Source organism: Leucoraja erinacea, chromosome 15 (assembly GCF_028641065.1).
Source record: "Leucoraja erinacea ecotype New England chromosome 15, Leri_hhj_1, whole genome shotgun sequence".
Lineage (NCBI taxonomy): Eukaryota > Metazoa > Chordata > Chondrichthyes > Rajiformes > Rajidae > Leucoraja > Leucoraja erinaceus.
In genome coordinates, this window is record NC_073391.1 from 25253632 (window position 1) to 25268663 (window position 15032).

The window sequence follows — 15032 nt, forward strand, 5'->3', positions numbered from 1 at the left end:
AGCAATCACGAACATAAAGCAGACAGATATTTAGTTTATTTGAACGATTATATATAACTTTTCATAGTTTATTTTCAATTTCATCTCAAATAACGCATACATGTTTTGTTCACAACACAGAATTTGCCACTTTATTGATTCCATGAAAAGGGATTCTGAAAAAGGGAAGCTGAAACATTAGATGCACTTATTTCACGTGCCAAGTTACATTGCATATTTTATCTTTGGCTAAATTGGTATTTGATATAGTTCCTGATTGTTATTTAAACATAATCTCTAAATTAGTCATATGTTTGCATTTCTAGATGAAAGGTTAATTATTTACACAGGCATACATGCTGTCTTTTTCTCATTTCATCTACAGTGGAAACAATAAATCTTTCTCTCTTTTTACCATTGCTCACTGCCATCGTCCTAGATGGACTCTACATTAATCCAATATTCTCTCTGTCTTGTTTAAATTCAGACTAATCACACTCCCAGTAAGCGATTCCTTTAAATGATCATCATCTCCAACCTAATTTTTATTTTGAAGTCCCGGAGCGCATTATTGCTTCAGAGCTGCTTTTCTGTCCCTCCTACCACTCATTTTACTGACTCACCCATTTAGTTCCCATGCTGTCTGCAATATTTTTAAATGTGATGGTCAAGACCAAATCAACATAGTGTTCAATGTGTCAATATATCACTAAGTTGTCAGTTCTTTTAACTCTTTGAATATCTATGACAGCACTTCAATGAATACCCACCACAACACTTTGTCACTGTTCTTTGTTGGTCATGATTGCACCTTTTTTTTCCAACAAAAGTATTATGTTCCCAATAGGATGCTCTTGGTTGTGTTTTCTATACAGTATTCATACATTACACTTGCAGAAATACAATTGTGAAAACGTACATGAACATTTACAACTTTACCATGTGTCCAATAATTTATTAAAATGGCAGTCTCCAGAATTTACAGGGAGACCAGCAACCACCACTCTGAGTTACAGATCCATTATCTTCTGTCATTCAGCATTATCATGGCAGATCTGCAAAAGTCCAAGGTATATCTGGGTGGGCTGAACACTGGATGTTCCGTTTGGAGTACAGACAGCATCTCATTCAGATCACCCCATTTAGTTTTCTGAGAGATATTCTTTATGCTGTTTAATTTCTACTTTTCTGATGCTGAACAGCAAATTTAACAAAATAGTTTGGACTATGGGCAACAGTAGAATTGTTTTTGATTACTAGACATCATAAATAATTTGACATTCAAAACTACCTTTCAAAGATATTCCATGAAGCATTAGCTATGTTATCGTGCTATTTAGCTGAAGCCTAATAGTGGCAATCCATTGATTATCAATCTTAATTAATAATAATTGAATAATGTCAAATATTTATTGTATTACTTGTTCCATGCTTTCATTCTTGCACTGGTTTAGACAAGACAGGCATTGAAATACGAATGCATGATACGAACACAGGAGCAGAGGAAACTAGAAAGCCGATGGTATAAACTTGCTCATTCCATGATGTAAATACATGATGCACTGTAATCATTTAAGTCTCCTCTGATGACCTCCAGACTGTGCACTCTTAACATTAAAACACATCATAAAAATATTGAAAGAATAATCTTAGACTTGCTGCACAACCTTATTGTAAAATTACCTATCATTAATGCACGCTATCGTAAATTTACTCAGGAAATCATACCTGCACATTCAGAATCTCCAGCACTGCAGCAGCATTAGTTATTGGGTCGCAATAGGTTAGTTTGTGGTTAATTTCTAGGTATTTCTGGTCTATTTTCCAAATTCTGCAATTCATTCTTGACTGCAAAGAAGTTCTTGCAGTTGCTGTACTGTATTTATTTTTTCTTGAAAACAGTTTTACTGCAATTAGTTTTGTAGGTCTATATTTGGGACAATCCAATTTTGAGATCATGGTTTTAGAAAACAAAATGAGGAAGGATCTGAACATTATGCTTGTGTCGTATGGATGAGTCAACCAGGGTGGAGGTGGTGTCAGTTCAGCAGTTTAATTGCCAGATGAGTTATACCAAGGCTGGACTGACAACGCAGGGACCCAAGATTAAAGTTCATCATCGGTAGGTGTTAAATTTATATTCTGTTAATCATCTGAACTTTGAAAAAATAATACCAGTCTTTGTAATAATGACCATGAAAAAATTACTGGACTGTTGTAAATACACATTTGGTTCACTAATGCTCTTTGGGGGAGGAACTCTCCCATACTTAGCTAGACTAATCTGCATGTGACTCCAGACACAAAGCCACTGTGATTGTTATTGAACTGACCTAATTAGCCAATCAGTTGTATGTGACACACCACCAGCTGACCCCGGGGGTAAATAAAAATGGCCCAAAAGTACTGGCCAAGTCTGTGATGTGCAGATTCTGAAAAACAAATATACGAAAAGGTATTTTAAAAAGTCAACAGTATGCTTCAATGACCTTTGCAGAATTGACTAAAAAAATCAAACTGTTGTAAGCAGTACCACCGCAAGTCAAGCAGCAACTGTGGAGCCAAAAATGGACGTGTCAGTGTTTTGGATCCAGACTCAGCAGTCGGACTCAGATTTTCTGCAAATTTGACGTGTCTGGTTTGCACAACACATTAAAAAATGACCTACCCACATTTTTCCCTTCCTCTCATCAAGGTATTGTTGATTTCCAGAATAGAATTCCAGAAAGATTAGCTTGGAAACTATTACAACTGCCTCTGTTAGGTTTCTTGCCTAGTGTATGTGTACGGGAAGTTCTGAATTACGAAGATGGACTCCCTCTCCATTGCTCAAGGTCATTTGAAGCATACCCAGGAGGCTCAGTACAATGGTCTACGGCCCACCACATTATCAAAGAGTTTGATTAAATTTCAGAAATTTGTACATACTATGCCATTGTGGGAAAAAAAAAGATTTGGAGATTTTTGTGCATAAATCTTTGACAGCTAAAACAGATAGGATTCTGGACATTATAAACAGAGACACATAATATGAAAGCCAGGATGTTACACTGAATGTGTGTAAAACAACAATTTAGTTTCAACTCAAATATTGCATTTAATTCTGGACTCCATATTTTAGAAAGGACTTTGAGAAAATAAGATATCCAGTGAGTGTTCCAATAATAATGATAACAGCTTACATAAACTGGAGAAGTGGGTGTGTTTGTTTTAATTGAGCAGAAAAGCTTAACAGTAAATTTGGTGGTGGTATTTGTAATTGTGGGATTGGTGATTTGATAAAGTGACTGAAGGGAAATAGTTTCTTATTTTTAAGGGAACTATAGGGGATAGATGTAAGGTGTTCATCAGAAGTGAAATAGTGAAAAGATGAAAACATTCTTAATACAGGCGGTGAGAAATGAGAATTTGCTGCCTCATTGAGTGGTGACAACCTCCGTCTGCAACTTTCAAACTAATCTGAATGAAAACAGAAATGTATTGGAGGGAAATTGTTTAAAAAAAAAAAAAGCTAGTGGAATGGGAGTAATAGGATTGGCCTTCATAAAATCAGTGCTGATTTGAAGGGAATTGTAGCATGGCACAAAATAATTATGTCAAATCATTCCCAGAATACTGTGTACAGTTTTGATCTCCTTATTTAATATTCAAGACATGCATTGGAGATAATCTAGAAAAGATGTATTAGTGTTATTGTTGGGTTGAGCAGGTTGTTCTGCCACAAATTGCTAAAGGAGTTGGATCTGTAATGTTTGGAGTTTTGAAGAATTGTGGGTGATCTTATTGAAACATATCAGGTCCCAAAAGTGCACAACAAGGTAAATGTTGAGATGCTTTCACTATTGGGATTATCTAGTACAGCGGGGATACAGTTACAAGATAAAGGAATGGTAATATAAGACTGAGTTGTGTAAGAGTTTCTCCTCAAAAGGCTGGTGAATCTCAGGAATTCTCCACGGATAGGCTTGTGGAGGCTAGATCATTGAACGTATTTGAAAGACAGATAGATAGTTTTTTGAAAGATCTGGGGAATTAAGAGCATGGGGCAGGAGGAGCTGAGTACTGGGCTAGATCAGCCATGATCATATTGGATGTTGAGGCAGGCTTGACAGGCTGATACCTGGTCTCAACCCAAAACCTTGGCCATCCTTCTCCCTCCACACTTACTGCCTGGCCTAAAGAGTTTCTCCAGCATTTTGTTCTTTGTCCAGCCTATGTCTACACCTATTTTCTTGTCTTGTGTGTTCTATATTCTGGCAGAGGAGCTAAAGTCAGTACTTTGACGATACTAACTGACTATTTCCAGGCTGATTCAGTTTAACAAAAACTCTTGCATCTATCTAACAAATAGAAATGTACACAAAGTGTAGAATAAATCTTAATCTAGGCAATTACTGCCAAATCAATCTTTGTTAATTATCTGTCATTGACAGCATTATCCAATGGCTCCTATTTGCCAATAAAAGTCCTCACACATATTTAATTTACTTTCAGGCATTTACTTTCATTATGTAGAGTACATGTGCTCAGTGTGTTTCCAACCGTTAAGCGATTCAATGTACACTGCACAGACTCATACTCATGAGACATGAAGACCTCAAACAAAGTATGCGGTTTATCCAAGGGCTCATCATGAACCGATCTTCAGGAACTTTCTCAAATATTGGTACAAGTTAGAGAACAGGTGTCACATGACAGAATTAGAGCATCGACGGGCTTAAAGCAGCAAACAATATTGCATGTCCTACACCTCATTTCCATGGTCCCATATATTGTGTAGCTATCCGATTATCTCAGGTACTTGAGTATTCATAATCATAATCATAATCTTACTTCATTAGCCAAGTATATTTTGCAAAATACGAGGAATTTGATTTGCCATACAGTCATACCAATAAAAAGCAACAAAACACACAAAATACATCTTAACATAAACATCCACCACAGTGACTCCTCCACATTCCTCACTGTGATGGAAGGTGAAAAAAAAGTTCAATCTCTTCCCTTCTTTGTTCTCCCACAGTCGGGGACCTCGAGCCTTCTGTTGACGGGACGATCTTGGCTCCCATAGTCGGCGATTGAGCCCTCCGCATCGGGGCGATCAAGCTCCAGCATAGGGTGGATCTCAACTCACCCGCGCTGGGCGATCGGATCCCGGGTCAGGGCTAGTCGAACCTCCTGTTACTTGGAGCTTCCCAACATCGGCCGCGACCCAAGACTGTGAGTTCCTCGATGGTGAAATCCGCAGGCCGCAGTTGGAGAGTCAATCCCAGGCAAAGGATTGTAGGCTCCGATAGTAAGTCCATGACCCCGCGATGGGGCTCCAAGTCTGTCTCGAGGAAGGCCGCCAGCTCCACGATGTTGGGCCGCAGAGCGACCGGAGATACGATCTGGAAAAAATCACATCTCCGGTAAGGTAAGAGATTGAGAAAAAAGTTTCCACCTCCGCCTCCCCCCTCACCCACACCCCACATAAAACAAACCAAAGTACATTCAAGCATACTTTTTAAAACAGAAAAAATAACAAAAAAGACAAAACGACAAACAGATCATTGGTGAGGCTGCCATCGCTGCCGGTGCTACCCGGTGGAATATGCAGCAAGTAATTAACCTTCCAATTCGCCCTCAGTTAACAGCACGTTAAGATTGTGGTGGAATACTCTCCACCATAACTGTATTTCCAAAAGCATCCGTATTGAAGCAATGTACAAGATCGACTCCCAGTACACCATCTTAACCATTCATCTATCCCCTCCTCAACTATAGCACACCATGGTTACAACGTCTATCATCTACAGGATGCAATGCAGCTGTTTGACTTCCTCTCCCAAACCCTAAGTATTTACCATCTAGATGGACACAAGTAGGGGAATTCCACCACTCCTAATTTCCTCTACATATTGTATGCCATCTTTGGAAATATATTATTATATGGTCATTGTCACTTGGCCTAAAGCTTCTATCTCCCCACCCAATAACATTGAAGAATGATTTTCAGTGGATAAATTGCATCAGTTCATGAAAGCAATTTTCTATCATCTTAAGAAAATGGACTATCTTCCCCATGAATTAATTTTTTTTAAATTAATATTCACAAATGGTAAATGAAATGAAAAATAATGTAGCTTATTCTTATGTTTTACTTGAGTAATGAAAGGTCAGGTAGAACTGGTGGCACTGTTGTAGAGTTGCTGCTTTACAGCGCCAGAGACCTGGGTTTGACCCAGACTAAAGATGCTGACTCTATGTTCTCCCCATGACCACGTGAGTTTTCTCTAGGTGTTCTGGTTTCCTCCCACACTCCAAATATGTACAGCTTGTAGATTAAGTGTCTACGGTAAAAATTGTAAAAATAGTAGCTAGTGGGCAGGGATTGCTGGTTGGCGCAGACTCGTGGGTCGAAGGGCCTGTTTCTGTGCTGTATATTTAAAGGTGAAACTAAAAGAAAATCAATTCTAGATTTACTAGTTTTCATATTGTTGCAATCATGAAAGGAGCATTTATGTTGTAGCTCATCAGACCCGTAATAAACAAATTATGATCTAATCTTTGGGGAATGTCAGCTGGAAAATATTTCAGAGACAGTGACTATAACTCTAAATTTAAAGATGTTAAGGAAAAGGGCAAAGATAGATCAGAACTTAAGGCCCTAAACTGGGGGAAGGTTGTTATTATCCCGGTCAAGACAAAGCCTAGAAAAAATGTACTTTGAGCAGCTACTTGCAGGCAAGTATACATATGATTAGTGGTAGGCATAAAAAAAAACAAATTAGTGGGAGTTCAGGGCCAATGTGTTCCCCTAATGATGAAGGCTAATAGGCCTCAGGAACCCTGCACGTCAAGGGCATCAAAGATTCAATAAGTAATAAAACATTATTCATGGCAGCCAAAGAGAACTGAAAACAGTGAGACTCTATAGGAAAATGGAATGTGGAGGGTGAAAGGGGAGCATGAATACACTGGCAGGCAAGATAAAGGAAAACTCTGAAGCATTTCCTGAGTATTTTGAGGGCAAGAGAGCAATCAGGGATGCAGTAGGGCCCATTAGAGACTAAAGTGACAACCTATTTGTGGAGATGAAGGAGATAGGTGTTGTCTTAAAATAATATTTCTCACATGCATTCACTATAGAGAGAGATACTTTAATTCAGAATGCAGGGAAGGGGTGAATAGAATTATATAACAAGTTACATTAGATAGGAAGAGGTATCTGCAGTTAACAATAGACAACTACCCAGGACATGATTAGGTGTAACCCAAACTGTTACAAGAGGCAAGGGAGAAGATCACTGGGGCTCTCAAAGCTATTCTGACCACAGATGAATTGTCATGTGACCGGAGGACAGCGAATGTGGTACCTTTAAGGGCCTGTCCCACTTACGTGTCCTTGGCACGCAAATAACGCAACCTCGTGGTCGCGTTGAGGCGCACGGACATCGTATGGCACTTAGAAGCGTGGAGGGGTATGTAGTTGTGCGCGACATCGCACGGGGCTCCGAAATTATTATAGTGAACGAAATCTTCGCGCGCCAACGGCCAGTCGCGGAACTGACGGCCAAAGTGACCCTGGCGCGACGCAACGTGTCACCTTCAACAGCAGCAGAAGCAGGCAAACAAACGCCGAACTCGGCCTGGGGCTCACGGCCGTTGCGGTCCTGATCCGCCCCCACTTCTACTCCCAGAGCGGGGTAAGAACATTGAAGATAGACACAAAATGTAGGAGTAACTCAGCGGGGCCGGCAGCATCTCTGGAGAGAAGCAATGGATGACTTTTCGGGTCAAGACCCTTCTTTTCAGACTGAAGAAGAGTCTCGACATGAAACATCGTCCATTCCTTCTCTCCAGAGATGCTGCTGGTCCCGCTGAGTTACTCCAGCTTTGTGTCCATCTTCGAATGACGTCACGCGCTCCAGACGGCTGTGCGTAAGCATGTAATCGCACCTGACCTTCGCGAACCGTCTCGGCTCAACACGACCACGAGGTCGCGTAATTTGCGTGCCAAGGACACGTAAGTGGGACAGGCTCTTTATTCAAGAGCGGTAGAAAGTATCAGCCATGTAATCATAGACCAGTTTAAAGTCAATAATAAGGATTCAGTGTCTCATCCAAAGCGACCCGTAACTTTTGTCTGCCTCCACAGACGCTGCTTCATCAGATGAGTCTTCCGATACTTTGGAATTTGTTCTGTTGATTGTCTAATTAAATTTTGCCTTTTACATAAAGGATTATTGAAAATACTCTCATGGATTATGAAAGCCAGAGAACAAGGTCGACAAGGTCTTGAGTGATCCTGAGGCATTGATGGTGAGCTATTGCCATTGGGGATTCAGCACTGAAGTTTTTCAATGGTTTAATTCTGATACAAAAGTCAATCAGTGTTTTAATAATGATGTTTGTGTTTTGTTCCTAAATAGAATGCTTAAACCATTTAAAGATGGATATCCTATTTGGCTCAGTTTTTTTTCAAATGTTGTACATAGATCTTCTATTCCTGACCTATACAATGGATTGAACTCATCAGGGGATGGCAGGTGTGCTACAAACAACCTCTGATCCCTGAACTACAAACAAGCATTTTTCCTTTGCCTGCTGTAAAGCCTGTGTATACCCCTGCAACCCACGACACTTCCCTTCACCTGCAACACCAGCGTATTACAAAGGGCATTTACTATCAAGACTCATCGATTGACCAGGCCAAGATTGGAAAGTTTGTTATTTATTTTACTGATCTGCAGCAGAAAAGAAGAAGGTAGTCCATAAAACATTCTCAATAGTTTAAAAGAAATGGAGTATCCCTGTGGGAAGGAATTCTAACATCACAAATTGATTTCTCTCACAGTCATATGGTTTGCATATGGTTTGCCTCTTGACAGTTAATTTGGCATATTTACTGTCCTGGCAACACATTACTTTGTGGAAATTCCGACAGATTAACTATTTTTGCATTGCACATTTACTGATAAAGTTCATACACTTACTAGTAAGATAATCTATTCTTAGTATTTCAATATCTACATATCTATTTTGATATTGTATTATGCTTTCACATGCGTTTAATTTCTACTTCAGAAATTCCACGACCTACAAAAGGTCAAAATAAATAACTGAGCATTAAATTTGTGCTTCCTATGCATGCGTAGTGTGACTTTTCATCCCTATGTTGCTATTCTTACCTCCTTAAGAAGCCACAATGGGTTGAGGTTTGGCAACTCCTCCTTGCACGGAGGTCTGCAGTCAGCGCAAATTATGCAGGTCATATTTCTTTGAGTTTTATCGTCTTTTCCATGAGAGGAAGCTGAACCACGCAAGGCTAAAACTAGAAATTGAATACTTGTGTCAGCCTTGCATTTTACAAGGATTACCTATTAAACAAAGCACCAGACACACAATCCCCAGTGCAATAGATGGACTACCAAGCTACTCTCTGATAGTAGACTGCTATTTAATAGACTGCACAGTGTGCACAAAATTTAGGCTTGAAACCTTTGTGGAGATGAGGGATTATATTTTTGAACATGCCCAAAAGCCAGGAGGAAGTCAACTGATTCCATGCCAGCCTGATTTCCAGTCCAGAGGCTTCAAGCCTCAGTAAAAGGCTGCATGCAAGTTGCAAGCCCCAAACAGATGTCTGTTGTGGCTCACCAGTTGAGAAGTTGATGAAAATGAATGTTGTTTACACAAAATTGCCAACCATCTCTGATCTGAGAGATTAGTTAATTTCTGTAAAGGCCTTGAATAAACTGACAACAGGACACGTTGTTAAAAACTAACAAAGGTGATCCTGCCTCATAATCGACCTACAAAAATAAAAGATAATTGAAGATAGGTGGAAGGATTCCATGGTCACCAATGTCCTTATCTTTAATAGGCCGAATCAATGCTATTAAAATGTTTATCTTACCTAACTTTTTTTATTTATTTCAGACAATACCAATTTTTATTGCTAAATCTTTCTTTGATATTATTGACTCCAAAGTTTCTTCATATATATGGCAGAATAAAAATTCCAGACTAAGTAAAAAATACTTACAGAAATCAAAAAAAGACGGTGGTTTGGCCCTGTCGAACCTTAGATTCTACAATTGGGCAGTTAATGCTCGCTATCTAATGTTTTGGACAAAAGATTTAGAAGATAGCTAATGCCCAGGATGGATAAATCTTGAACGTGATTCTATGCAAGGGCTATCATTGGCTTCTATTCTATGGGCCTCATTACCTTTTACAATTACGAGATTGAATAAATATACGACTAACCCAATTTCATAAGTTTTTTGGATTGAATGATTTTATCTTATCGATTCCTATCTTATCTAATTTTTTCTTCCAACCTTCCAGTACTGATCAAGCCTTTCTGTTACGGAAGAGGAAGGGATTAGTAGCTTTTCGTGATTTGTTTTTTGATGGTTGTTTGATGTGTTTTGAACAACTCTCCAATAAATATAATCTACCTAGCTCACATTTCTTTAGATATTTACAAATTAGACATTTTTTGAAGGCTACTCTACCCTTTTTTCCATTACCACATCAAACCGAAATCTTGGAAACATTTTTACATTTGAACCCTTATCAGAAGGGCTTAATAACGACTATTTGTGAGTTGATTTTGAAATTTAAAAGGATACATTTGATAAAATTAAGAATGACGGAAAGAGAACTTCGAATTTCTCTATCTATAGAGAAATGGGAGAGGATTCGTCAATTAGTTAATACTTCCTCAATGTGTGCAAGACACACTTTGATACAATTCAAGGTTGTTAACAGAGCTCATATGTCAAAAGATAAGAGCTTGTTTTTATGGTCATTTTCTATAAATCCTACCTGTGACAGATGTAATTCTGAAGTGGCCTCATTGACTCATATGTTTTGGTCCTGCCCACTTTTGGAAAAATATTGGAAATACATTTTTGTTACTATTTCTGTAGTTTTAGGTATTGATTTACAACCTCATCCTATTACTGCAATTTTTGGGCTACCAATGTTAGATTTTATTCATCTGTCCCGTTCCGCCCATCGGCTGATTTTTTTTACCACATTAATTGCCAAAAGATCTATTTTATTTAAATGGAAAAACACTAATCCTCCGACCACACTCCATTGGTACTCTGAAACAAAATCATATTTAAATTTAGAAAAAATTAGGAGTGACATTGTTGAACCCTTGGTTAAATTTCATCCAGCATAAATTGTTCCCTCTCCTACTGTTATAATAATTATTTTACCTTTATACGGTGGAACGGACTTGACAACAAACAGGGACTTAAATTGTTGAAATTTTTTGCAGCCCAGATTCTGTTTTGCTTTTTTTTAGTTTAGAGGGTTTTGTTTTTTTGTTTTTTCTCTTTTTTTCTTCTATCTTTTTCTTTTTATATGAATGTTCTCTTTTAAACATTTAACCATATTTACATAAAGACCGGGAGGTCTATATTCAATGTGTATTTTGACACTGGACTCATAGTTAGGTTATACCTGTTATTAATGTAACCCTGATCCCTATGTATCAATATCATTGTTATGCTTATCATTATTTTTTTTGTTGTCTTGATTTCGCTTTTGAAAAAAATTGATAAAAAGATTTTAAAAGAAAAGAAAGAAAGGATTTAATAGGAACCTGAAGGGCAACTTGTATCCACATAAAGTGCAGTATTTACGTGGAACAAGCTGCCAGAGGAAGTATTTGAGGGAGGCATTATAACATAGAAACATAGAAAATAGGTGCAGGAGTAGGCCATTCGGCCCTTTGAGCCTGCACCACCATTCAATATGATCATGGCTGATTATTCAACTCAGTATCATGTACCTGCCTTCTCTCCATACCCCCTGATCCCTTTAGCCACAAGGGCCACATCTAACTCCCTCTTAAATATAACAACATTTAATAGATATTTGAACAGGTACATGGAGAGGAATTAGCCTAGTTGGCCACTTTGGACAGCATGGATAAGTTGGGCTGAAGGGGCAATTCTCGATGTTATTTTAAATAGTCTCCGATAATTCTTGTCAGCAGAGCTTGGGCACAGAAACTCACCACACAGATTATAATTCTGATTTTGCCGCCACGACCATGGTAGCCGAGCAGTCCTCCAGGTTCATCTGAGGGGCAAGTAGCACCTTATCCCATGCTCAAAAGGCAGGTTCCTCATGGAGAACCGGGCCCCCCAGAGGAGCAGCCGCCTTTGCATAGCTCCCAGAAGGCCCCACTCCCCCAGAACACTGACCCTGCATGGTATCAGGTGCTACAATTTAAACATAACACTTACAAAATGCCAGACAGACACACAATCCAAATGGCTCGAGGCCAAGTCCAACACAAAAACAACATGGAACAGTTCGAGGGAGGGAGGCAAATTGGTACTGCCTCGAACGATGATAATGGCGGCTCCCCCGAAAATTGCTGCATCACTACCTCTTCGCCCGGCTATCTCGGCTCTCCTGCGATCCCTGACGAGCTGCTGACCTTCGTCGGCAATCCCAGCTGGTCTTCGCTGCTCCTGCAGCAAAGAAAGGGATTTGCCTTCAGTCGTAGTTGTTGGAAGCCTCCTATCTCCTTTGGTCTTGGAGGCCCCGTCACCTCTAGGTTCCAAGGCTGCAGAAGGTTGAGACGGTGCAGAAATCCTCCCACACTGCACGAAAGCCAGACCGGCTCGGTCAGCACCGACGAGGCAATAGGAGGGGGGAGGGGGGGGGTTGTTCTTGACGCAGGTGTAAAAGTCCAGAAAGATTTTCTCCCCCCTTTTGGTGCGCTACAGTTTCATGGCAGGTTGCCAGCCACAGTTGTGGAAGCTCGACAGTTAGTTGATAAGACTGCACCCAGTCCCAAAACAAGTAGAAACTTTTGAAACAAGTCTCTGCAATGTCACAGTGATACACAAGGATGTTTAAATGTACTGCTGTGTCTCCTCCAAATTCCTTCTTCTTCTTGTATATGGCATGCACAGCCTAAAGGTGTAGGACAACTTGTTCTATTTGATCTTACTTGATTGCGCACACCAAGTTGATTACATTCGTCGAAACAGGATGGACCACGTGAAGGTTGCAATCTCCCACCCCCTCCGAATTCCAAAAATATTTTTTAACACACTCGTCTTTGTGTTCGGCCGAGAGCTCCGCAACACCACATCTCCTTGTGTAACCAGCTTGAAGGGGATGATGGTATTGAATGCCGAGCTGTAGTCTATAAAGAACAGTCTGACTTAAGTGTTTTTATTGTCCAAGTGGTCCTGTGCGGAGTGGAGAACCAGTGAGATCACATCCTAAATTGACCTGTTGTGATGGTAGGCAAACTGTAGTGGGTTGAGGTTCTTGTTGAGGTTGGAGTTGATATCTACCATAACCAACCTCTCAAAGCACTTCATCACCACTGACGTTAGTGCCACTGGTCGACAGTCGGTGAGGCACCCTACTCTTATTATTGATGTCCGCTTAAAGCAGGTGGGAACCTCAGACTTCAGTAGTGAGAGATTGAAAATGTCCGCAAAACCACCAGCCAGTTGGTCTGCACAGGCTTTGAGAACTCGACCGGGTATACCATCTTATATGAACATATAACATCTTATAGATGTCTGCCTCACCAGACCTGAATGCCTGGGATCTGGTCTTCAGAAGACTGAGGATCTCCTGGTTCTGGTTAGGAAACACTAGGAAGGTTTTTGTAGGAAAACAGTCCTCCACACATTTCCTTATAAAGTCTGTAACGACTGTGGCGTATTCATTCAGGTCCGTTGCCGAGTCCTTGCCCAGTCTACTGACTCAAAGCAGTCCTGTAGTTGTTCCTGTGCCTTCCCAGACCAGCTCTGTGAAGTCCTCACCTCTAGGGGTGCATTCTTCAGTTGCTGCCTGTATGCAGGAAGAAGCAGCACCTCTGAATGGTCGGATTTCCCGAAGTGAGGGCGAGCGATAGAGCGATAGGCATCTTTGATGGTCATATAGCAGTGGTCAAGAGTGTTTAATCCTCTGGTGCTGCAGTTGGTGATAGTTTGGGAGTGATTTTTTTCAGGTTGGCTTTGTTGAAGTCCCCGGCTATGCTGGTAAAGGCTTCGGGGTACGCTGTCTGGTGCTTGTTGACCACGGCGTGCAGCTCCTCCAATGCTAGACGGACGCCTGCCTGGGGTGGGATGTAGACCGCGGTCAGGATGATGGAGGTGAATTCCCTCAGGAGGTAGAAGAGTCAGCACTTCACCGCCAGATTTTCCAGGTGCAGAGAGCAGGAGATAGTCAGAACTGCCACATCTGAGCCCCACGAAAAGTTGATCATAAGGCAGACACCCCCGCCTCTCCCTTTCTCTGATGCCTGCGTATGGTCCATACAATGAATGGAGAAACCTTCAGGCTGGATGGCTGAGTCTGGGAAGCTGGGGGTGAGCCATGTCTCTGTGAAATAGAACACAGAGCATTCCCTCTGCTCCCTTTGATAAAGCAGCCCTGATCTTGTCCTCCACTTTATTTTCCAATGATTGTACATTGGCTGGTAGGAAGAGGGGGGGTCGTAGTCCCCTGTGCTTCAGTCTGAGTTGTAGTCCTGCCTGCCGGCCATGTTTCCGGACACCAAGGAGGCCTCCCCGGTGTTTCCAGGTACGGTACTTACTGTTCCTGCGATCCTCCACCAGGTCGGGGATTCTCCTGCGGCCTGGGCCAAAAGCACTGACCAAAAGCACTGATAGGTATTCAAACTGAATACACAATAACTGTGCTATTAATTCCTCTGTAGTTGAAAATAAACAAGCAAAGAGATTGCAACAAAACCCAATCCAAGATATTTGAAAGAAAACAAACAGAACATATCCAATGAGATGTTTATTACTATTGAGGAGAGGTCTTTAGTGGAACAGCATGGACTCACTAAATCATAGTCCATAACCTGTTTTTTTTAAATCAGCAATAATACCAGGTTTTAATACGAATTATGATCAGAAATGTTGCTGCCCAATGCATTAACCAAATTCTGAAGCAGGGTCTCGACCCAAAACATCACCCATTCCTTCTATCCATAGATGCTGTCTGTCCCACTGAGTTATTCAACCATTTTGTGTCTATCCTCAGAAACTGGACCACTCTGA

The 15032-nt window shown here is 40.6% G+C and overlaps 1 long non-coding RNA gene across 1 annotated transcript in view; it reads right to left on the reverse strand.

Annotated features, from left to right (window-relative positions):
- Positions 1 to 20: 20 nt before the first annotated feature.
- LOC129704062 (uncharacterized) overlaps positions 21 to 15032 on the reverse strand; it is a 56478-nt gene continuing 41466 nt past the window's right edge. The window contains exons 7-9 of the long non-coding RNA XR_008724676.1: positions 9153 to 9295; positions 7568 to 8708; positions 21 to 5369 (exon numbers count right to left, since the gene is read on the reverse strand). This is a non-coding gene — a long non-coding RNA (uncharacterized LOC129704062). The remainder of the gene's footprint in view (positions 5370 to 7567; positions 8709 to 9152; positions 9296 to 15032) is intronic.